The sequence below is a fragment of the Lycium barbarum genome, chromosome 10 (genome assembly GCF_019175385.1).
Source record: "Lycium barbarum isolate Lr01 chromosome 10, ASM1917538v2, whole genome shotgun sequence".
Classification (NCBI taxonomy): Eukaryota; Viridiplantae; Streptophyta; class Magnoliopsida; order Solanales; family Solanaceae; genus Lycium; species Lycium barbarum.
The window spans coordinates 30,413,887-30,439,417 of record NC_083346.1 but is presented as its reverse complement, the minus strand read 5'-3'; the positions used below and the strand labels follow the sequence as shown (position 1 = coordinate 30,439,417).

Below are 25,531 nucleotides of genomic sequence, written 5' to 3'. Positions count from 1 at the left end.
CTTCAAGTTACTGCGGGTAAGAAATACACATGTGAAATGTTACCCGAGCATGATGAGATCACATACCACGATAAACCAGAAGTTTATTGATATACAATTTCATGCAATAGTAAACCAGAAGTTTATTAAAATAAACTCGTCATGGTAAACTTGAAATTTACGGGTACAGATAATTTCATTAGTTGACAAGACCATTTTGATCATCATGATTTAAATCTGATGTGCTAATTGAGTATTAAAAACATATTGAAGAACTAGAAAATTCTTCAAGAATTTGTTTGTGTTGTTTGTTCTCATGATAAGTTGATTACACCAGCAAATGTTGGGACTGAGTCCCCTAAATTCTGAAAAAATATAAAAGGTGAATGTGGGCCCGTTCACCTGCAATGTGATGTCCTAAATAGATGCATCTATGAGACAGTCACATGTGCATTTATTGTCAACCTGCAGTTTGACATTTACGAAGTTGCTTGCTCAAATAATTGAGTTGGAAGCACAATTTTCAGAACATGTAATCAAGAAAATTCATCTTGATAATGTTGGTTTATATCTAAGCTGGTTTGGTATTAGATGCCTCCATAATACAGCTAAACCATTGCTTATAAGAACAGAGCTTCAGATATTGGTCTGAGATATGATATATTGCATACAACAGCACTTGTATGCTTCAGATCAATAAATTTTGATAAATTATCCCCTTATATTTGATTCAGGGTCAGGAACTAGATATTTCCATCTTATAGCGTTTGATGTGCGGTATATGATTAATGGATATACCATGATGCACACATATGGATTTTCCCAAAGAAAATGGTGGTATATCTCACTAACATAATGGGGAGAGAATAAACAGCTAAGAAATATGTTGTGAATTATCATCAGTATGATCCTCAGATAATTCAAGTCAAATGCTCGAAGCATTTGATGACCCATCTATTTCATATTTCATCAGCAAAATGCTCCTAAAGTCGCTGAAGGACAGAGTCTATAGCAAGCATGGAGCATGGTAGACCAATCGGTTTCAAATATAATAATCCTTGAAAAAGAGAGGAGCAAATTATCATAATAAGGAGGCAATGTGCTCTTGAAGAGCTATGACATAACACTTCATAAACCTTATGAAAGGTTCAGGTACCTGAAAATAATGAAGTGATGAGATTTCAGTAAGTTATGTCGAATTGCGAACCGATACAAATGATATATCCTTGACGATATCTTTGACACTATATAGCGCGCAATATAGTATAAGGTTGTGAGGATCAGAATGATACATCTCTTAAAGCATGTTGACGTAGAAATAATTAACAAGTGAAATGATGCATCTTGGTAAGAGATTGTACCTGTAGTCCATACATTAGAAGACGTCACAATTTATAATGATGGAAGTTGTCACAGCCAATATGGCTTACTTGACAAAATTTATATGAAAATTTCTGAAGGATTCAAAATGCTTGAAGCATATACAAATTCTTGGGAAAATGGTTTATAATCCTTAAGTGGATTAAATGAATCAAGGTTGATGTACTGAAATCGCCTTAATGTAAATATGCATTGACAAAGGGAACAAAAATGGTCATGTTTATCCTTGTCTCTTTATGATAATCAAAACCTTTCATATTATTATGCAAAGTTGATGATGGCTTGAATATCATTAGAGCTCTTGAAGAGTTTTTAAAAGCAGTACATTATCTGTTGAAAGAAGTTGAAATAAGAAAATTGAATTGGTCCTGAAGTTCCATATCTTTATGCAATTGATGCACTTATATATCTTGCTATAACTATGAGCATGATATAATTTACTCCTATATGGGGATATTGAAATAAGATCAATTGCATACTGCTAATGAAAGTATGGCATGAATGTGTTTATCCTAACAAATATTGTCAAGTGTTTTGGATATACAGGGCATTCATCTGATCGACATAAGAGTTCGATCCAAATATGTTATCTCTTTCCACGAAGGATTACTGTCAAACCATGTAATTATACATGACAGTCAAACCATAGAATGATAACATCAGATAGTTTATAAAAAACATCAACCAGTTCGTCAAATGATCATTTGACAGATCTGATCACAAATCCTCTGCCAACCTTAAGATATGATAAGTTGGTATACAAGATTGGAGTATATTATCTTCAAGAATAGTGATATTGATGTGCAACAAATCCGTTCAAGTGACAATCCTGCAGATTTGTTCACTAAATATTTGTCAACTTCAACTCTTAAGAAGATGATATTCAAGATTGGAATGCGAAGACTCCGACATCTGAATTTTGGTCTTCGTCAGGGGGAGTGAGGCAGCTCTCAAAGCGTTTTGTCCCTTAACCAAAGTTTTGTCCCATTGGGTTTTCTTGGTAAGGTTTTTTGAATGAGGCAGCTCTCAAAGCGTATTACTAGATATGTGTGCTCTTTTTCCTTCATTAGGACTTTTTCCCACAGGGTTTTTCCTAACAAGATTTTAACGAGGCACATCATCTAATTAATGGACATCCAAGGGGGAATGTTGTAAATATTATGTTTGCCCATGAATTTACTTGTAAGTTGATGCCCACCAAAATACTTGGGCACCAAGTATGTGTGACCACAAAGTTGTTCACTTATGGCCACCAAGTTGTTCACCCATTTTCCTCCTATAAATATAGGAGGTCCATTTATAGAATGGTAGAAGCAATAAAAAAATCTCTCTCTCTCTCTCTCTCTCAACTTCTTTGACTATATCTCTTGTGTCGTGTACTTTTAATATTATTTTATAACAAAATTATGTTTATTAACGTTTTTATATTTGGATAAATAACTATTGTAATAGAAACAAAAATGATATTAATAAATATTATTTCCTTCGTTCCAATTTATGTGCTTTTCGAGAGTCAACTTGATTAAACTTTGAAGTTAAATTGGATTAGATTAACTCAATATTTTATGACTAAATTTTATATATTTGAAAATTATATGAAAAGTACTATAAGTTGCAATTTCTCTCATATCAAGTTGGTAAAAAAAAAATACATCTTAAAATGTTGATCAAAGTTCATACAGTTTGATTCTCGAAAAACGAAAAGTATCATATAAATTAGGACAGATGGAGTAAAAGGCATTCATCTATCCACACTATTTGAAAGCAATTACAAATTATAAACTTTCATATGTCTAAAGGTAATTTTACTTTGTTGAACCTCAAAAGTTAATTTAAGTGATGAGTTTGTTCATACTGTAATAGGATACTACAATTTTGACGCTTAATTGATGTGATAACTTAATTCATGTAATATAGACCACATGTAAAGAGCTTTTAACTATCTATAGATAAGTCTTCATAAAATATGAGAGTTCTAACTTTAAAAATGGACAAAATACAAGCTACAATAAATAAATAAATAAATAAAATTGATAGTGTAAGATTTCATAAGTGCGTGATTATTTTTACTGATCAAGCACTTGCAAGACTAATTTGTATATATTCGAGATAAATTTATAGATATTTGGCAGAATAGCTTGGGACCCCCCCTGAATTTGTCGATTTTTATTTAGTGTACACCTAAACTATGCATTGGCTTAATTACCCCCCTGAACTTGGTAATATGATAGTCTCGACCCCCCTAGACGCTGATGTGGCAAAGAGCGTGAACACACTCTCTTTTAGGCGCGTGGAAGGGTCAAAAATCAAAAAATCAGCTTCCAAGTAGAGTATTTTTCAACTATTAATCGCCATGTAATAAATATAATGATTTATTTTTTCCAATTGTGTTTCTTTTTGTTTTTTCTTAATATTCATTGCATATTTTATCCCAATTGTATTTTTTTCTTTTTAGATATAATGATTATCTATTTCAACTATGTGTTTTTTTTCCTTTTTTTTGGATCCAAATCTAAATAACTTAGTTGAAACTCTATTTATTCTAGCCAAATAAAAAGAAGGTTTAGCAAAAGTAATGAAGTTTAGACGGCGTATTTTCTACAAAAAAAAATTGTGTATATTTCTTTTCATGAAATTACTATTTATTTCAACTCTACATTATTTTTTCGGGTCAAATTCTTAAAATATTTGATTGATATTTTATTTATTTCGTTTTAGATACAATGATTATTTGCTTTAACTGTGTATTTCTTCTTTTTCTGGCCAAATATATAAAAATAACTTGATTAGAATATCATTATCTTTAGCCAAATAAAAAAAAAGTATGGTCAAAATATTGTTGTTTCAAGTTCTTTTTTTTACAGATTTGGCCCAAAAAAGATGATCTAAATAATTGGTGAACTTAAAAAGGTAAAAAATATATATTTTATCCTTAAAAAATGCCACATGGACAAAAAAATCCATGTGGCAACGCGTGTGTCACACGACCATGGGTTGCCAGCGTTTAGGGGGGTCGAGACTATCATATTATCAAGTTCAGGAGGATAATTAAGCCAACGCATATTTTAGGTGTACACCGAATAAAAATCGATAAGTTCAGGGGGGTTCCAAGCTATTCTGCCTATATATTTTGATATACTTTTTGCTTCATCTAACTCTATAAAATTTGTTAAAATAAATAACACTTGTAAGTTTAATCTACTTTTTTTTCTGTGTAGAATTTCGAATAGTATGAAAATAATATCATTAATATGAATTATTTATTCGATATATGAGTTTGACGTAATGTTAGAATGAATTAGAGCACATAATCTTTTAATGTTAATTGTGTCAACTTACACAAGTTATTATTTAATTTTATATAAATAAAAAAAGATAATTTGTGTATAGTATGATCCCCACTATCATTTTTTGTCGTATCTAACAGAAAATATTGATGATTAATAAGTTATTTTAAAAATAATTGAACATCTATAAATACAAATTACAATTGTAATGTTGGGCCCGTAAACGGGTCCATCTACATCTAGTTCATTAATATCAAGATTGAAAAATTTACTTATCATAGCTATCTCTAAAATCTATTTATAAATAATAACTGCTTTTTATTTTATTTATTTTTCATAGCTAAAATATTTTCTTAAATTACACATTATAACTATTGTCTTGTACTTCACAAGTTTTTCTTTTAAATTGATTTTCTCTCACCTACCAAATCTATCTTCTCCCTCACCCCTCTCTTTCTCTCTCCCCGTTCCCTCTTCTATCCCAGATCTCGTTTCCCTTACTCCTCCCTCCCTCCTCCATCTCTACCACATCGCCACCGTCAACACCAAAAACAGCGGTACCCCCAGATCTCGTTTGCCCTTACCCCTACCTCCCTCCTCCATCTCCACCAAGAAAGTAGTGTCATTTAGCCGAACTTTTGCACACTTTCTTTGATTATATTTGTTTGGGTTAATCTCTTGGGAAACAATACCTGTAGTTGGTATATGAATTGAGACTCAATCTGTGACTGAAGTCTGGTAATGGGGGAGAATTGACACCCCCATTTGTTCACTTCAACTAACATTCCTTCCTGCCCACCACCTGTTTGAAATTTGCCTCAAAGAAGGATTTAGTGATTGCTTACCTAATCTCCGGAGCAATCAAAAGAGACCCTACTCGCCACTCTTTTCTGTGAAGATTAACGCCTCCGCTAAGCTTCTCCAGAAATCATTATGAAGATTCGGGCAACTAAATGTCATTTTCACGATTTTGATATTTTGCTGTATTTCAATGTATTCATCTTTTTTTGGTGTAAATATAATGAATGTTCTAAATATAAAGCCTGTTTTTACTCCATTTTATTTTCACGATTTTTCTATTTTGCTGTATTTCAATGTATTCATCTTTTTTTGGTGTAAATATAGTGAATGTTCCGATGGGACATTTGTAAACAATGATATACAACTGCTGGTGTATTTACGTGTATTTAAAAAAGTTGAAATACAACTGAATCCAACAAAATGATGTATTCAGGGAGACTTCTGATTTTTGGAAAAGTATGTGCTGAGTTTTTTTTTGAATTCAAAAAGTTTGGAATAGAGTAATTTGGAGGGAGAAACGTGAGCTGTTATGGAACTTCAGCCGTTATATTACGATACATGGTTGATTTAATTTGACTTACCATTTAAAATGAAAGAGGAGAATCTGTTCCATAAAAATAGCCTATTTTTACTCTACCGGATTTTGTATTTCAAAAACGCGAAATACAACCGAATACAACAAAAACTAGCTACGGTTTGTAAATATAGAAAAAGTGGCTATAAATTGTTAGAAGCTATTAAAAGGTAGCTGTTTATGTAAGTTTCACAGATTGATTTGAGTAGTTTGTTTCATCTTATTCACTTAAAAATACATACTGAAAGAGAAGAGAAGAACAATCTGTGACTTTCAAATTAACATCAATATAAGGGTTTAAATGCAGTACTAAAAATAAAGAGTAAGCATAATCAAAAATGCAAAACACCCCCCACCACAAATTAAAAAAATAAAAAAGGAGATAAAACATTAAACCACAGATATGGACATGGATTACCACGTGAATAGAATAGTGAAATACTTCTGTTCATCTCTCTTGTTTGATCTGACAATCTTGAAATCTTTTAAGAAATGACGCCAGCATCGGTGAGCAAGAGTAGGCTTACAACAATCTTGTACCACTACAATATCATCCAATTCCTTAAGCAAGACCAGTTTGAAGTTAATGTTTGAGCTGAACTCAAGAATCTTCGGACGGAAAGTCCATAACAGACCATCAAGAAGTGATTTGCAGTGCTTTTGAGGCAATGACTAACATATGTATAACTTCAACTTCTTAATAGGGCATGGTAGATGAATCCCAAGATCTTCAATATTATGTAGATTTAACCATGCCATTTCATAGATGGACAAGCATAGTACAGTATCTGTGCTAAATTTTGCAATATAAGATCTTAGCTTCAAGAACCAATCCACATTGCTTGTTTTTGAAGAAGATAATTCAATCTGAGTTTCTCCAATCTTTGAAGCATCCATTGGAGCAAAGTCCTTAATAATCCCTCTACCAACATATGTAAATGTACGTAAATTTGGAGTACAAATATCAAGTGGAATAAGTAAGTCATCTTTATTCCATATAGTTAAGCTTTCAAGCTGGTCACTTACCATACAAAGAGGTTCATTTAGTAGCCTGTTAAGACAAATAAAGAGACTTTTAAGGTGAGGAAAAGTAGAGAAGACGTTTTTTGTATGGAATCCACTAGGAAAGTTTTCAGAGTGTAAATGCAAAAACATTAGCTTTCGACACTGGCCAATATCTAACTCAATCTGATTCTTTCCATTATAGTAAATGTGAAACCTCTCCAGATTTTCTGCCGCAATTCTTACCTTTTGCAACTTATATATATTTGAGTAATTATAACCAAGACTATATTTTGAGCAACTATTATGCACCCAAACTTTCTTTAATTTATTATAATGATGAGCAGGTAAGTCAATATACTCACATCCAGTACAGTTTGTGAGAGACAATTCCACAATATTAGGACACTTTCGGGAAAGGTTGAGAAAAAATTCCTCAGATTGTTCAATAACAACATCATTGAGAAGCAATTGGTGCAAAGAAAGCAATGTGGAGAACACTAGAAAAATGTTGGTTGGGGAATTGGCATTGAGTTAAATGCAAGATGGAAAGGAAACTTGAATTGTTAAGGACCAAAGGCAACGTTTTTATGTTTACAGAGTGAAGGAACAACTCACTGAACTTGAGTTTTGCTAAGGATTTCATAACATGGTCGAACTCAATGATTTTACCTTCAAGTCTTGAACTCAGTTGAAGTTTCATTACCCGAATTGGAATTGAATTTTTTACTTCAATCATCTGGTGGTTCACAAGTTCAAAGAAATTTTCTAATTTTTGAGAGGAGATTAATCGGTAGTCCAGAATTGTTAGGCAAGATTGTCCGAGAAGATGCCATCTCTTGGAAACCAAACAAACTGTTGAAACCAATTCAATGCTAGTGAAGTAAGAGAAGATGTGAATAAGAAGCTTTTCAGGCAATGCAGATATTAAACAGTTACTTTTACATATTTTGCCTACCATGGTGATGGTGGTTGTCGATAGATACGAGAAGACCACTGATGTTTAAGGATCTCTTAATTTGTTTTTAACAAGGAAAAGGATTTAATTTTGGGGCGGCTACTAATGTTACAGCCGGGTGGCCCACAATTCTACCTTAATAAACTTGTATCAAAAGAATATGTGAACCGGGAAATTTTAAGGACCATTGACCATGTGAATTATTTACTTCTTTTTTTCGGAATAATGTTTTTAATTTATCTTAATATATGTGTTGTTGATTATTAAATTTCCAAGTTTCACTTTAAAGTTGGGTTTAAATTTGAAAAAGTGATCTAACCTATTGTTCAACTCTATATTCAATTCAAGTTGAAATAGCGTTCCAAACATGCTCTGTTTCTCAAGTTATTATTTTGATTCTTAATAAAGGGCGGAACATTTATATCTTCAAACCGAATACAAAATAAATTATTTACTCAATCTTAATCTACAAATCGGAGTAGAAAATCAAAAGAATTTTAGTCTCCAAAACGGGAGTAGAAAATCACGAAGATTTTAGTCTTCTAAAAACAGAAAATAAGATAATTAAACAAATTATCAACGTAAAATAAAATTTGATGACGAGCGTACACTTTACTTGTGTGTACTTAAGGAATTTAGAAGGAAAAAATATTTTCAGTGTTCCAGTATGAAGCAAGGCCTCTGAATTTATAAACAATAAAAGAGTGAGATGAAGAGTTGCAACGCAAAAGTTATCTATTTAGTGTAATCCAAAAAATACTTTTTCTTATTTCTCATTCACACCAACTCCATATAGTTATGCTTTCAAGCTGGTTATTCACCAATTGTTATTCAGTGGCCTGTTAAGATAAATAAAGAAAATTTTAACATACAATATAGGGGGAAATTGTGTTGGAATTATGTATTCCAATTGGAGCATTCCTTTATTGATAATGTGTCCTCATAAATTCCTTGTGGGTCCCCTTTTCACTGACTTTTCTTTTATCCTTTATGATGAAATACAAAGTGTCCCTCATCAAATGGAAAACTCTCCTTTTCACCTTATAAGGAGAAGCCCTCTAGTGGGCTAGTAAATGTGCTATAACAAGAGAGGTCTCGCCCATATGAGTTAATACAATACACAGAAACATATGTTCTCTCCTTCATTGGTTTACTGACGTAGCGCAATTTATTCAATAAGTACTTTCTGTCCTCTTGTTCAATATTGTCACTGTTACAGGTATTATTTCCAACAAATAGTTCGCAAACATGGGACTGAAATAGAAGGAAGAGGAAATGATTTGCAATGGAGGTATCATGGGCAAAAGGATGCAGGGAACTTTGAAACAATAAGGAGCAACCATTGAGTCTAGTAAGTTTTATCCACGGCTCATCACCAAGAATTGGTTTATTACCAACTTCTGGAAAATGAAGAAGAAGCTTTTAAGAAATATTATATTCCTCAAAATTAGTAAAACTCAACAAATACAAAATATAGTAGTCAGAATAATATTTTAAGTTCTAACATGTTATAGATTTATATTAATACTAGACAGGCAATGGCCCGTGCTGGTTTTGACGTAGTCTTTTTCAGTTATTTTTAGGTAGTACAGCTAAAGCAGTTAGCTACAAAGTGTTTTAAAAGATATTTTTGGGGCGAGCCCCGGGGTAACACATCGAGGCATACAGGTGAGGCGTAAGTATCTTGGGGCGTAAACCCCAACCTTCGGAGCGTTCACCTAGGCGTAAGCCCCAGGAACTTTTATAAATTTGAGCCAAAATTGCTTAATATTTTTTTTTTAAAAAAAAGTTAAATATCCAATAATTAACTCATAGTAAATTCTCAAACTAAATATCTCAAAAAGTCAAAGTTTTTTCTAATCATTTATCCTAATTTCATAAGCTTTTCTCATTGTTGTTTACGGAATAACATATACACTTTACACCTTTGTATGCAAAGTAAATTACAAAGCAAATAGTTTTATCCTCCAATTCTTACTATCTTCCATGTTTGCATTTTCCTTCTTTATGCTTTATTTTCTTCAAGATTTTCTTAGCATTCTTCAATTTATCTTTTTCAAGATAGTTTTTAGTTTTAAAATTTCTTTTGATATCACTCTAGTTTAGATAATGTTTTGAAGACTCTACTCTGACTATTTGTATTATAATGAGTATTAATTTGTATCTAGTTTTAGGTTTTAAAATAATAACTTTATATTATTGTCAATTTTATCTTTGAATTATTAGGACAGAGTATCGTTTTGTCAACTCTAATTATGTTTCATCATAGTCATGTTATTGTGTAATGCATCTTTACATTAACTTTTTCAAGATTTGTTTTTAATAGTTCATGCATATGTTAGCATGTTAATAATAAATATATACATTTTTATACTAATTCTTTTTGATTTATATAATTTTAATATATTTTTAACTTATATTTTTATTTTATTAATTTAGAAAATATTAAAAATTAAGTACCCATGAGGCTTACGTCCCGTGTCTCGGGGCTTACGCCTAAGCGAGACGTATGTAAAACTCCTCGCCTTACGCTCGCGCCTTTTAAAACACCGGCTACACTTAAGCCAAAGGCCTTGGTACTAACACGGCAGAACATGACGTTTCCATATACATGTGCGAAATAGATAACAATCACAAAAACACTTTTTAAGTATATCAATCATTATGCATATATAACAGGATTCTTTTATCTACAAAATGTGCAAAAGACACAAGTATCTTAATTAGGCATAGCACCCAAACTATCATCATAAGCACATTTGAATTCGCCATTTCCTATGAGCAGGAGCTGTAGTGATCAACTTAGTAGGCAATTTGTTACCATTCTGAGCAGGAGCTGAAGCCATCAGATTAGTAGGCAAATTTTTACCATTCCAGAAACCACATCACATGGAGAAGTTTAGGATGAATACTTGCGAAAGGCAAGTAAATACCAATAAATTTAAAGATTGATATTCAGTGGAGCTCGAAAAATTATATATTAGTGAGTAATTGGTTTGTGATTCAGCTAATCAGAAGTACCTCTGTTTGATGCCTTGCCCTGAACTACACAAACATGACTACCATCGTGTAAGATGCACACACTAAACATTCTGCCACCAAATGATTCAGTAACACTTAATTAGAACATCTATCCTCATGGAAATAACTTGTAAATGAGCTTACAATCTCACTACTTTTGTAACTACCTAACCTGAATCTTCTTGAAATTAGATTCTTTAGAGTAAACTTTTAGGCATGCAGCAAATTTAAGATATTAAATTTTAATTTCATGCCAAACAATTTTAATAGCAGTGTGTATTGCAATTGGTAAAGCATTGTTAGTCTTTCTTCTCCATTGAGGAAACTGAAGTGGTATAACAGTGACAGTAGAGTTACCAATTGAAGTATGAATAGAAGGATGAACTGAAGTTCAAATCAACCAGCATCCTACTAATGTTAAAGTTCCTTAGGTAGTGCAGAGAAAGCAACTACCATAAGAAAGTTTCCATGTCTAGAGAATTAGAGTTGAAGGATTGGGGCTTTAGTTTACAATTTAAAGATGAACTTGTTCCCATTCTATAATAAGACTTCTAAAAACGATGCGGTGAAAAATTTCAGAGGAAGCATATAAAAAAGAAAGGAGGACAAATTTGATAATTAAGCGCAAAAAATGACGCTTATAGCAAATAAAAGTAGAAAACACGGTACTCTCACTATTAATTTAAGAACCAAAAAGCAGTTCCATATAAAAAAAAAAAAAAAAGAAAGATAAACATATTAATGAGAGAGATTCATCGTAAGAATATACCAAAGGTGTACAGGGTAAGCTGGTTAGTTGGCAAATATAATCAGAGATCTACATGCACTACATATGGCGAACTTAACAAAATTGCAACATACACAGCTGGCTATGCAAACAATCATGTGCTTCTTTGATGATTGGAAACACAAAAAGCCAAAGCAAGGGTCTTAAGTAGTAAACACATTAATGCCAAGTCAACATGTAACAGCAAGGAGATTTACTTCGAGGTGCATAAAAGATTCAAATGCTATAAAGCCAACTTTTTAGCCTTTTCTATAGTAGATGCTTTTTGAAATAGGAAGGTACGAACTTAATGTCAGGCGTGCAGAGGACAGATCCACTTATGATTTTTGGCAAAAAAGCAATGCTACTAAGATGAAAGAATATTTGCAGGTCCTGGTAGAAACCTTATCCAGCAGATCACTTCTTCCGCGGAACAGTTAAAGTCATCCCACAAAGTTCAAATTCCCCATCTTTTTCTTTTTTATCCCTATTTAATTAGCCCCCAGTCTTGGTGTTGTTGCTGAAGGGTTTACCTAGGTAACATTTGTTTTACAAAGTACTAAAAATAATAATTATGAATTATATATGCACATCGACTGGTATTGATATTTTTAGAAGATAAAATGTAAAATTGGTTGAATAAATACCTTGACAGAAGTTGTTTCATAAATTTCTTCAGCTGTCATTGGGAGCATCTTTGCGGCAAGAAGACCAGAAACTGTAGCAATTGTTAACTCACTTCCATCAGATCAATTTGAAGCTGGCATCTCTAAGAAAAATTATTTTAACATATAAATGCGTATATATTTGCAGGCATATGTACACTATAATTTGTTAAACTGATGAAGTTTCTGAGTGGGTGAAACATTAATACGAGAAAACTAATGTTGTATATCTTTTGCACTTTGTGCAATGGAAGGGCCTTTCCTGTCGAGCTCGCGGAATCTTTTTGAGCATTCAAGCACATAAAAATGTTGCAAGTCATTTGGCAAGGACATTTCTGCCTAGATGTGAAGGATTTGCATCTGTTAACATATGTGAATTACATCATGTTTATTTTGTTATACCAACAACAGCATATATGTTTAGACATTTAGTGAACTTATGGTAGCCTATTGAATTTCTGCAATAGGAATAATTGTTTCGCAAGAAGTAACCACCATGAGCAAAACAGAGGGTGCGGAGAGGTCGCCTGATGCATAACTGGTAAGCATATCGTAGTTTGTTTTTGACCCTATCATCAAAATAGAAAGCAATGTTCAATATCTTGCATGCTTGTAAAGTAATTTTCGTGAATAATCATTTCATCTACATACCAATTTATCAACTCTGATGCTTGGGGATAAGGAGGATTTATCTGTATTGTTGTACGTGTTGAATTTAGCTTGGAGTAATAAACCTGCACATGTTACAAAAATTCACTTTAAAAAGTTAGTACTGTTTGTTCTTAGATTAAATGAAAGAGGAAAGAATTTGGGTGCACTTATACCAAGATAATGAGATGTTCCCATACTCCTTGCGACAATAACAGGATACTCTTTCTCTTTAATTTGTTTCATTAGCATGGCTCCCTCAACTTGCGCAAAAAGTCACAACAAACTGGTTATTCCTAGAATTCTAGAATAATATAATATAATATAATAAATAAATATATTAGGATTGAATGTCAAGTTGATGTAAGTAAAATGTTTTTTAAGAATACTTGCCGGTTTTCCATAACTCTAATCTCCTGGCACTTGTTGGAATGGCAACCTGCAAATTTTGGAGGATCGCAACCAGTGGTGGAGCCACACCCATTGAAGGGTGTTCATATGAACACCCTTCGTCGGAAAAAATTGTCGAATGCCTATGTTAAATATAGAACTTTGTGGATATATACTAGTAATGAACCTTGACATAGAAACGAAGGATAGTCTAGCGGCTAAGGGTGTGCAAACTATCGCTCACACATCCCCTGTCCTAAAATATGAACACCCTGCGTCGGAATCCTGGCTCCGCCCCTGATCGCAACTGACGACTACTCTTACTATATATCTGTAAATTGTAGTAGCTTTTATTTTTTATTACTTTTTATGTTTAAAAATTTGAAATGTACTTTATAAAAGTAGAGGACACTCCAAATGTATAATGAAAAGAAATCTCCAAACTCTGTCTCTGAATTTAGACCAATACGAACAGTTTGTTCAAATGGTGTGACATTAAGCTTGGTTGGTGGTGGTAACAGTGCCTCTCCTGATCACCTGGTTCAACAGGTTTCTACTATAGTTTCCTTGTCAAGTATCCAATAAAGTTTGTGTATTGGCCTTCCATACATAAGTGGTGATTCTTTAACTCTTGCAACTGAGATCAGATGTCTTAAACACTTCAAATTTTTCATGGTAATATGCAATGTCATCACCAAACACGAGTTCTTTGATTTGTGTTCCGATAAATTATAAGCATATTATGTTGAAGAAACAATGGAGAAGTCATAAAAAAAAAATTATTGTGTAAATAAAAAGATGAAGGAAATTACCTCCTCATTTGCGAAAGAAAGTTCTGGAACTTAATTTATATATATATTTAAGAAAATTGATCGCGTAGATAATAGATAAAAGATAAAGAAATTACCTCTTCATCTTTCAATAAGATCTGGAACTTTATTTTTTTCTCGCCGCTTTCTCATTCTCGAGTTTTTGTCCACATCTTGAATTTTATAGGTCCAATTAGGTGTATTTGGTTGATTTTACTTTGTTGTTCAATGATGTTTTGACACCTACACATACATATAAGAAATATTTGAATGCAAAAAACTACCAACAATAGAAGAGCGAAATTTTAGCAAGCAAGCATACCTAGAGTGGCTCAAGGTTCACTGAAAATTGCATATGGGACCTTCCATTTTACAGAGCTCCTTTTCTGAAAGCATGAATAGAGAATAGGGGTGGAAAGATTGAACCGGGATATTTTAGTGGTAAGTGGAAATACACAGAAGCAATACACACGTTATTTGACAAGTAATGGGTCACTTTGGTATATTGCCCTCTTTTTGGTACAAACTTTTGGTATAACCATTTTGTGCCGCCACCTTGTTCGCTTCTAAATAGGTTAAATATTTGGAAACAACCTAGTTGCACGTTAAACTTGAATACACACAAATTATCTTGCTAGTGTTTCAACTGTGAAAATATCCACTTACAGGTCCACCTCTACCTGATGAAAACAAAATGTACCAACACATTCTCTATAATATGATAGAAGATTTTTTTGACATTATAATATGATAGAAGATGAAAAAGAAAACTATGAATTTACTTCAAGTCTTGTATGCAGCAGGACCAAAACAATAATTTAGTACAGTAAGCAAAGAGGTACCAAAAGGGATTTGCATACAACGGTGAGACATCTTTGTACTGTAAAAAAAGAGAACCAAAAGGGATTCGCATACCTGATGACCTATAGTTGAACATATGAGCAAAAACTGCTGCTGTCTTTACACATAATAATCATAAACACAATAAGAAAACAATCCGCTATACTCTAGCAGCTACTGATAAAATGAGAAGTTTGAGTCAAACAGGCAAAAAGAAAACAGATTTGGCAATCAAAGAAGAAATTTTCAGATCAGCCTATTCCACCAGCTTAGCTAGTGAGGTAAGTCAGCTAGTTCAGTGAGGACATCCAAATCATAATATTTATTCATGAATGTGGGGTCTGTAAATATTCAACTATTGTCACGAATGGGAGACATTTGACAATCCCACGTAAAAAGAGAAATATCAGACATAGACTAGTTGTTCTTGTGCATACGCGAAGGGGAGCGTTGTACATCAAACTCCTTAGGGTTGCAGCCCTTCCCCGGACCCTGCTAATGCGGGATACTTTGTGCACCGGACTGCCCTTTTTCTTTTCCTTTTTTTTTTATTGCTCTTGTACATACACGTGTATTAAAAGAACCATTAAAACCAACATGAATAGAAGCAAGCAGTATACACCTTCCCCAACTCCAATTAGAAGCCTAGAATGTAACAATATTATTCAATTTCAACAGCAATGATGTAACTTCATGCCACCTAAAACAAGACTAGCTAAACAGTAGAAAGTAACAATAGTAATCAATTTCAACAAGAAAGCCAATCAACATATAAATCACAGTTAATCAACCAAGACAATAAAACTATCTTCTTATGAACCAATGTGTGCATAATTATTCTACAAAATTTATAACATCAGCAGGATCATGATACTAACATATAAAGCACAACCACTCAGACGGTAGCATTTACGTACTCCTCTGCTGCTTCTGAATGAAGCTAATTGTTATATATTTGGAACCAAGAGCACATAACTTTAACAGCAAAAAGTGACAACAGGTTTGAAGGACATCACATGTTTAGTTTGAGATGGTCCCCATTTACAACCATCTAGACTCGCAGCCGACTAAATGCATCGTAAGCATCTGACAAATCAATGTTTAATTACAAAGTCACATATTCCTGTAAATGATAAGATACAGTCAACTTTAATGTCTTCTTTCTAAATAGGCATGAGTTGAGAATTTTTGAAGTTATCTATTATGAACACAGATTTAGGATTTAAATTATCTTTCTTCTTTCCCACTCTCGCTTTTTCCTTCTTCAAGCAGCCTCTAAATGTATCGCAGTAATTTATGATTAGAACTGAGAAGCAGATTAAAACATCAGAAATCTAATACCAATCCACCTTTAAAGTAACTCACATAATCCACATTAAGGATAAATTGGCAAACAATTCGTCTCCCGGGCTTCGGTGTAGTGGTAAGAGTGCAAGTAATTTGTGGGCTAGTCGCACGTCACGGGTTCAAACCTGCCACAAACAAAAGCTAAGAATTTAAGTGGCGAAGGAAAGACATGAGGGCCCATTATCCATCGAGTTCCGATCCGTGCGCCACTAACCCTTAGGGATTTCTCGATTATTAAGAAAATATTGAATTGGCAAACACATACACTGTGTACACAAGCTCATAAGGAGTAAAAAGGGCCCCGTTTCTCAGGGAGTAAAGTGGTTTGTCGTCTGCTACGTCAAATTCCAGAACACGTAAAAGAACATAAACTGAGATCAATCCATTAAAGCAAAATGGACTCATAGAAGCCAATTATCTTAATCAACATTTGATCTCATGAAGGGCTATATTTAGACTAACAACTACTCAACATAAGTAGAAAAGAATGCCATATCTCAACTGAAAACTTCCCATGTAAAGTTCCTCAACCAGACAATCTACTGCACACTCATTACTCAAACCTTGTTAGGAAATTTCAGTTTTTTGGACATGTCACACAGGAAGAGACTGATTTCAAATATGTCGTTGGCATTCTTAACAATGCCACGAAAGCACAAGAACTTAATTTCCTTTGGGTATATTATTTAATAAAGTAACGCTTCATTGCTTACTCTTATATGAACTACACCTACTTTGTGAATCTTGTACAGTTCTATTATGTTCAGCGGTTGCATTCTCAACATAAAGGCCCCTTCTTCTACTGGTAATTATCTTGATAAATTTACACAACCTTTTATGATCATACAACACATAATTCTTCTCATTTGCTAATCATTTTTCTCTGAAGCAGGTTGGATATTAAAGAAGGTAAAGAAATCTTGTTGACAAATGCCCCCATGGAAGCTTCAGCAGCAATGCATCAAGTACCTTGGTCCGGTATGTCTTAAGTCCTATTATCGGTCTTCCATAAATAAATTTCTAGCATATTTGATATTTTTAACTTTTACTTACCATGATTGGTTTCTTTTCCTGGAAAAATAGATGGAAAAAAGCTTACAAAGTCGTTGTGGACGATGGGAAGCTCTTCAACTAAGAAACTGGGAAGCTCCTTGACACCACTGGCGAACCAAACGGTTCTAAATGGATATTTGTCCTCGGCACCTCTAAAAGTTTATATGTCGGGAAGAAAAAGAAAGGAACATTTCAGCATTCCAGCTTCTTGGCCAGGGGCTCCACTTTAGCTGCTGACAGGATTGTTGTGGAACAAGGAGTTTTGAAGGTGTAGTTATAATTTTGAATCACTAGAATTTTTTCTTTCAAATCCGAATTAGCAGCTTACCGATGAACATCCTCTGGATGCTAATTCTTTTCTAGTTTTGCCTGTTTTCAAGCAGGCTGTTTGGCCTCACACTGGACATTATCGACCTACTCCAGAAAACTTTCAAGACCTCATTTCGTTTCTCAGTGAGATCGATGTGGACCTAAATGATGTAAAGGTACAGAATTGCACTACACGGTTGAGTCATGAATTGCTGTAACATTGTAAATTACAATGCTGATTAGTATCAAGTCATGCAGCTTAGAGGTAATACATAGAGGTAATACATCTATCTATGACGAAGAAGATTCTATTGGAAAGAAGAGTGGTGTATACCTTAGAGGTAATGCTTCTGATGATGACATAGCTCAAAAGGATGATCTAGAGACAGGAGAGAATGATTTAGAAGACTCAACTTCAGAGAAAAATGGGTTGAAAGAACAAGCAACTGTTGCTGCTACACCACTTACCAATTCAATTACATCTCACAGCTTCAGTGATAAATTGACTAATCTAAAAATTCCCAGCAAATGTGATTTCTAGAGAAGTTGAGGAACGAAATTGCAGCTGTTAAATCCATATCCAACTCATTCCTAGTAGAATCGCCAACAGATGGATATGAATCAGCAGAAGACTTATTTTCTTCTGAACAAGAGAGTAAAGAAGATGCGATTCCACAAGAATCTCTAATCCAGAGGATAAATTCACACAAGGGACTGAAGTCATTTCAATTGGGAAAGCAACTGTCTTGTAAATGGAGTACTGGAGCTGGACCTCGAATCCGATGCTTGAGTGTCACACCCCAAATCTAGAGAGGCATGACCGGCACTAGATGTCATACTAGGCCCGAACGAACCACTCTAAATATGTAACTCTGGAGGAGTAGCCCTCAACTTAGGCCCATAGGGCCTACCTACACGCAGACAATACCAACAAGCCAGCAAGGCCACAACTTGGATATATATATATATATAACTGGTTATCTCGTTTGAACTGGGCACACACACCCAAAACATGTATACATAATTGAGCAAGTCGACGAGGCTGCTATGACCGTAAAAAGCCAACAGTACCCAAATAGACATATACAAGCCGGCAAGGCTATCACATCGACACACTATGCATAGGACTTGTCTACAAGCCTCTAAGGACAGTACAATTATACCATGGTCAGGTGTCACGACCCAATCGGAGGGCCATGACGAGCACCCGGAGGTAACCTACCGAGCACCTCTTAACATATTCTCATAATCATAACTAGGTGAGCCACATGGCTAACTCATAATTACCACGAACCAAAAAAGCACAAGTTCCATCAAACATAGGCGCATCTATATAAACATCATTAACTATGCCCATATATACAGGCCGACAACGCTATCAAAAATGATATACAAAATATGAACCGGTAAGGTTATGAGATATCTAGCTATGTACATCTGTCTACGAGCCTCTACATGGAGTATATAATATCATAAAGACGGGACGGTACCCCTCCATGCCCAAGTATGTACACAAAAGAATGGTGCTAACTAACTACAGCTCCGGATCAAATGGAGCACCTCTATGCAATCACTAATGAAGCAGCCTAGGGGTCTGGTTTGTCTCCCTGTCTACTTGCGGGCATGAACGCAGAGTCCACAAACAAAAGGACGTCAGTACGAATAATGTACTGAGTATGTAAGACATGAATAGCAACATGATGAAAGCATGAAGATAACATAAGAATAAGAGAACAATTTATACCTCATAATACCTCTTAAGACGACTGTCACACATACTTAACCTTTCTCTAAAGAAACATTTCGTACATATACATATAATGATACCATACCCGACTACATAGGCTCGGTGTCACCCATACCTGGCTACATAAGCTCGGTGTCACCCATACCCGGCTACATAAGCTCGGTATTGTCTATACCCGACCATAACAAAGCTCGGTGCTATCCATACCCAAATGCAGCGATGCACACAATAGATATCATACCCGGCCATATAAGCTCAGTGTCTGGAAATAGCTATATATACATATATGGCATACATGAGAATCCAAAGGAAGCATTACAACTCTATCAGAGTGGCATAAGGTCGGTAAACCTCCGATTTCTATTATGGAATCACCATCATCATTATGAAGAACTTTTATCAACAATATCTTAAGAATCTTGAAAGTCATGAGCTTCTAGCATTTTCTAGGAATAGAACATTATGGATATCTTAGATGGATTCACAATAAGGAAATCATGCCTTTAGAAAGAAAGGGTTAGCCTTAACATACCTTTATGTCTTCTTAACTACTTAACGTTCTCCTCCAAAGCCCGCAAAATCTACATTTAAGAGGATTCATACTAAGGTTAAGTCTTGAAAGCACTCTTAAGTTCAAACTAGAGTAATTAGCGAGCTAGTGAAATTTGGGCAGCACTTCCCCTATTTTATCGACTTCCACCAACTTACAAAACAACTCCTAAACAATAATAATAACGTCCACAATACCATAATCAAGTAGTTATATTCAATTTAGTCTCAAAATGATCCAAAATCCCCTTTCAAGTTCATCTCACAGTCATCAACTTCACCTCAACACTTTATGGCTTCTCCACTTTAATTATTTTCCTTTCAATGAGTGACTAACCTTTGAATCAAATAAATCATATAAATAATAGGAAGAACATACCTTATAATATAAGATCTTCACCATACTCAACTCCCTCCAAGACCAAGTTTATCACAACTTTGGAGAGAACAAAAATCATCATCTTCCATGGATTTATCTTGAGGTTTTGATGTTTGATCTTCTCTCTTGATGGTATGGAAAGGTTTGGAATATTATGGAACCTTCAAGAACTCTCTAGAAGTGTGGGGAATTAAGTGTGGGAGGTTGGTATGAAAATGGGATCTTTTGGGATTTAAAAAGGTGCCAAAGTCACCCCCTCCCACCCCCCACATCAATTTGCGGTGGAGATGCGGCTCAGCATAATGGATATGCGGCCACATCTCCCCTCCTCTCCATAAGGAGGAGGTTGGGTAGTGAGTTCAGAAATTTGGGTGAGTTTTCTGCCAATATGCGGCTCAGCATACTGAATATGCGACCGCATATTGCTCATTTTTCCCCGGTTTCGCGAAAATGCGTTCTTTTCGATTCGTTTGACCTCCAATCCTTATAGAACCTTCTTGGAACTTATATAAAACTTCATTAAACATCTAAGGGGACCTATAGGTCCCCTTAAAGGTAATTCTAAGAAATGTATAACTCAAATGATCCGAAATCTTCTCAAAACATGACTCAATTTCCAATCTTTCAACAATATTACTTCCGCCGCTTCTTATGATTCTGAAACCTCAAGGTGCATACTTAGAATTTTTAGATACCATATTTAACCTTATAAGGGCCTCATTTCCACTTTGATCTTACATTAGTTTACTCATAGTGCAAATGACACGAAATTTCCAAGGTGTAACATCCCCCCCCCCCCTAAGAACTTTCGTCCTCGAATGTTAGACTCTTAGGGATTCTATAAAAAAAATTCCAGAGTTTCCCCTGTAAGTGTGCCACTATCTACCATCCTATCACAACAACCCAAAATATACAACGCCTCACAGGGCTACAACACAACAACAATAATGGCCACTCACGACCAGGAAATTACAAAAAGAAATCATTACGTACCTGGAGGCAATGGTGGCTCTATCTGAACCTCCTCTGAGAGTGGAAACAAATGTGGATACCTGGAATTCATATCTTCCTCAGCCTCCCAATTCATATCTTCCCTATTGTTTTTTCTCTATAGAACTTTAATTGAAGCTACATCTTTGGTTCTTAATTTCCGAACTTGTCTATCAAGAATCACAATGGAAAACTCTTCGTAAGATAATTGCTCGGTGACTTGAATATCATCCACATGTACAATTCTGGAAGGATCTCTAATGCACTTGTGAAGCATTGATACATGAAAAACTGGGTGGACTGACTCCAAATCTGAAGGTAGATCTAACTCATAAGCTACTTGGCCTACCTTGCGTACAATTTTGTAAGGCCAAATATATCGGGGACTAACCTTGCCCTTCCTACCAAATATCATCACACCTTTCATAGGTGACACCTTCAAGAATACCTAATCATTAACTTGGAACTCTAAGTCTCGCCGGTGATTATTTGCATAAGATTTCTAATGACTCTGAGCTGCCAATAATCGATCCTGAATAAGCTTGACCTTTTCCATGGCTTGATGGATCATGTCTGGCCCCATTAACTTATTTTCTCCCACTTCAAACCATCTAATTGGTGATCTACACTTGCCCCCATATAGAGCCTTATACGGGGCCATCTGGATGCTAGAATGGTAACTATTGTTATATGCAAACTCAATGAGCGGCAAGTGATCATCCCAACTACCTCTAAAATCTAACACACATGCTCGTAGCATATCCTCGAGAGTGTGAATGGTGCGTTCAGCTTGTCCATCAGTCTGTGGATGAAATGTTGTGCTAAGACTCACCTGAGTCCCCAAAACTTCTTGGAAGGACTTCCAAAAATTAGCTATAAACTATGCTCCTCTATTAGAAATAATCGATACTGGAACACCATGGAGTCGTACTATCTCTTTGATATAAAGCTTTGCATAATTTTCAGCTGTGTATGTAGTTCTGACTGGTAGAAAAGGAGTTGACTTTGTAAGTCTATCCACAATTACCCATGTAGAATCATACTTACATTGAGAATGGCGAAAGCCTGTAATGAAATCCATATTAATCACTTCCCATTTCCAAGTCGGAATTTTCATAGCTTGCAACAATCCCCCAGGCTTCTGACGCTCAATCTTTACTTGCTGACAATTTGGACATTGGGCTATGAACTCCGCTATATCTTACTTCATTCCATCCCGCCAATATATGGATTTAAGATCATGATACATTTTCGTCGTTCCCGGATGAATAGAATAACAGGAACAATGGGCTTCCTCCAAAATCTGGTGACATAATCCTGCAACATCAGGAATACATAATCTGCCTCGACATCTGAAAACTCCATCTACAGAAATATCAAAGGATGACTTTTTCTTCTGAGGAAGTGTATCCCTATAATGAACTAATATGGGATCCTTATACTGGCGTTCTTTTACCTCAACTATGTTACACTTCGTAATTTTGTATGTTAAGACTTGTCGTATGTTAGTCGTTATAGTCTTAGACAGGGATTACCTTTGAGGGTAAAAGACACTAAGCATGCTCATGTTATGTATGTGAAGGCTTAAGTTTATGCTTAGTGAGTATCAAAAGGATTAGAGGTAAAAACAAATTGAAGAGAGCAAGTTTATCGAAGGGGCATTTTGACGCCTAATTTGACGGACCGCAGAATATATAACGGCCCGTCAAATGGTGGAACCTCCACTGTGAAAGGGTCACAGAGAGGTCTGGCTTGTTGGGCTATTTGATGGTCCATTTGACGGACCGCAGAATGTTTAACGGTCCGTCAAATTGGCCATCAAAGTATGTCGGCGGGATTTTAAATGAAACTTTATATTTCATTTTCCCCCATTTGGATTCATTATTTCCCCATTTCGGACCCTAAGGCTCTCCAAAACCCTCTCCCCAAGTTATGTGCTAATCTATACCAAACCTAAGAGGATCAAGAGATTCAAGTGCTAGAAAACTTACTATGGTTTGTAGAGCTCAAGAATTCTTTTGGTGTTAAAGTTGGAGATTTCACTCTAGTAGAATAATTTGATCCCAGGTTTGTCCTTAGGTGATAAAAGGTTAGTTTTCATCTCTATTTCATGTTATTGAGAATACTTGGTTGTGAACAACTTGATTGAGGAAAAAAGTGAAAGAGGAAGTTCAAATGTGGATTGGATGATATTTGGAGTAGTAAATTAACTTGAGTTGTAATTGTTGGAATGTTTTAAGTATAACCCTGTTATGAAGGGTAATAATGATGATGAGGAAGTGTAGTATACAAGTGTATTTAGAGTTGTGTTGAAATTGTTGTTATGTGTCGATTATGAAAAGGAGTTTTGGGCGTTGAATGAAGTCTCTTAATTATGGTATTGTTGATAATTTCATTGTGATTGGGAGGTGTTTTATGATGTAGAGAAAGTCGATAAAATAGGGGGAAGTGCTGCCCAAATTTCGTTAACTCATTAATTACGCTAGTTTGAACTTAAGAGTGTTTTCAAGACTTAACCTTAGTATGAATCCTCTTAAATGTAGATTTTTCAAACTTGTAAGGAGAACATTAAGCGATTAAGGAGACGTAAAGGTATGTTAAGGCTATCCTTTCTTTCATTTCAGTATGATCTTATGATATGAATGAACAAACGAGTAAACGAGCTTCCATCTTACTATACTCTTAGAAGCACTAGGAGTATTGCAGTCTTTGATGATCCTGTACTCCTTGTTATGATTGTTCCTTCTGTTCATGGGTCTTGAGATTTCATATATTTGATAATGTTAGCTCAAAAGATATCTATCGGAGGTAGTACGACCTTATGTCACTCCGAAAGTTCTATGTATTCATTTTATGTATGCATTGCATTTATTTATACATATGTACATTGAAACATGACCATAAGGCATTATATACGCGTATATTATATGCATATGGGGTATGTGGGAAAGGGATAGGCGTTATATACGTATTACCACCTGATCAGCTAGTGCCTAGTGCACAGTGATGATGATATTGATGATGGCGGCAGAGAGGCTGATGGGATATGAGATATGGATCTGGCTGTACGTTCCTCAACACTATGACCTATATATAAATGATTTTCATAGAGAGCATGCATGTCATATTCCCTTAGAGGCACTTTCAGTTATACAGAGTTATACAGATACTCTCAGATATTCAGACATACAGATGTATTCAGTTAGTCGGGTTGACTATTGAGTTACAGATTTCTTTCATGATTCTTATGTTTATGTTACTCTTATGCCTTGCATACTCAGTACATTATTCGTACTGACTCCCCAATTGTTCGGGGGGCTGCGTTTATGCCCCTAGGTTCAGGTAGACAAACAGGCGGTCCAGCTCAGTAGGACTTCCACTTAGCAGTAGTCAGTGCGCTCCACTTGATTCGGAGCTGCAGTCTATTTTTGGTATGCCATTTTTGATATGTGTGTGTGTATCTATATATATATATATATATATATATATATATATATATATATATATATATATATATATATATATATACGGGGTATGACGGGGCCCTGTTCGATCCTTTCTACAACCTTGTATTCCAGTAGAAGTCTGTAGACAGTTGTGTATAATTGGGATGTGTTACAGCCTTGCCGGCTTTTATTTTGTTGTACAACATATGTGGCAGCCCAGTCGGCTTGCACCGTTATTTTTAGTTTATATATATATATATATATATATATATATATATATATATATATATATATACCGGTGGCTGTGAGATATTGATGCAGAGTTCATGGTATTGTACTTACCAGAGTCAGTATAGTTCAGTTACAAGTCATATATGGGCCACCCTATTGTTCAGTGATACCCGGGTACGAGTATAGGGGTGTTTGATCAGTAGGGGTCAGGCACTCGTCATGACTCATCGGTTGGGTCGTAACAGAAGTAGTATCAGAGCGGTTCCGTCCTAGGATTGTCTACAAACCGTGTCTAGTAGAGTCTTGTTTATGATTGTGTTGTGCACCACACTTATAAACAGGATGCTGCAAGACATTTAG

The 25,531-nt window shown here is 35.0% G+C and overlaps 1 pseudogene; it reads left to right on the top strand.

The window, feature by feature from the left end:
• The first annotated feature begins 13,888 nt into the window (after positions 1-13,888).
• On the top strand, positions 13,889-18,639 carry LOC132612896 (IQ domain-containing protein IQM2-like; annotated as a pseudogene).
• The last annotated feature ends 6,892 nt before the right edge of the window (positions 18,640-25,531 follow it).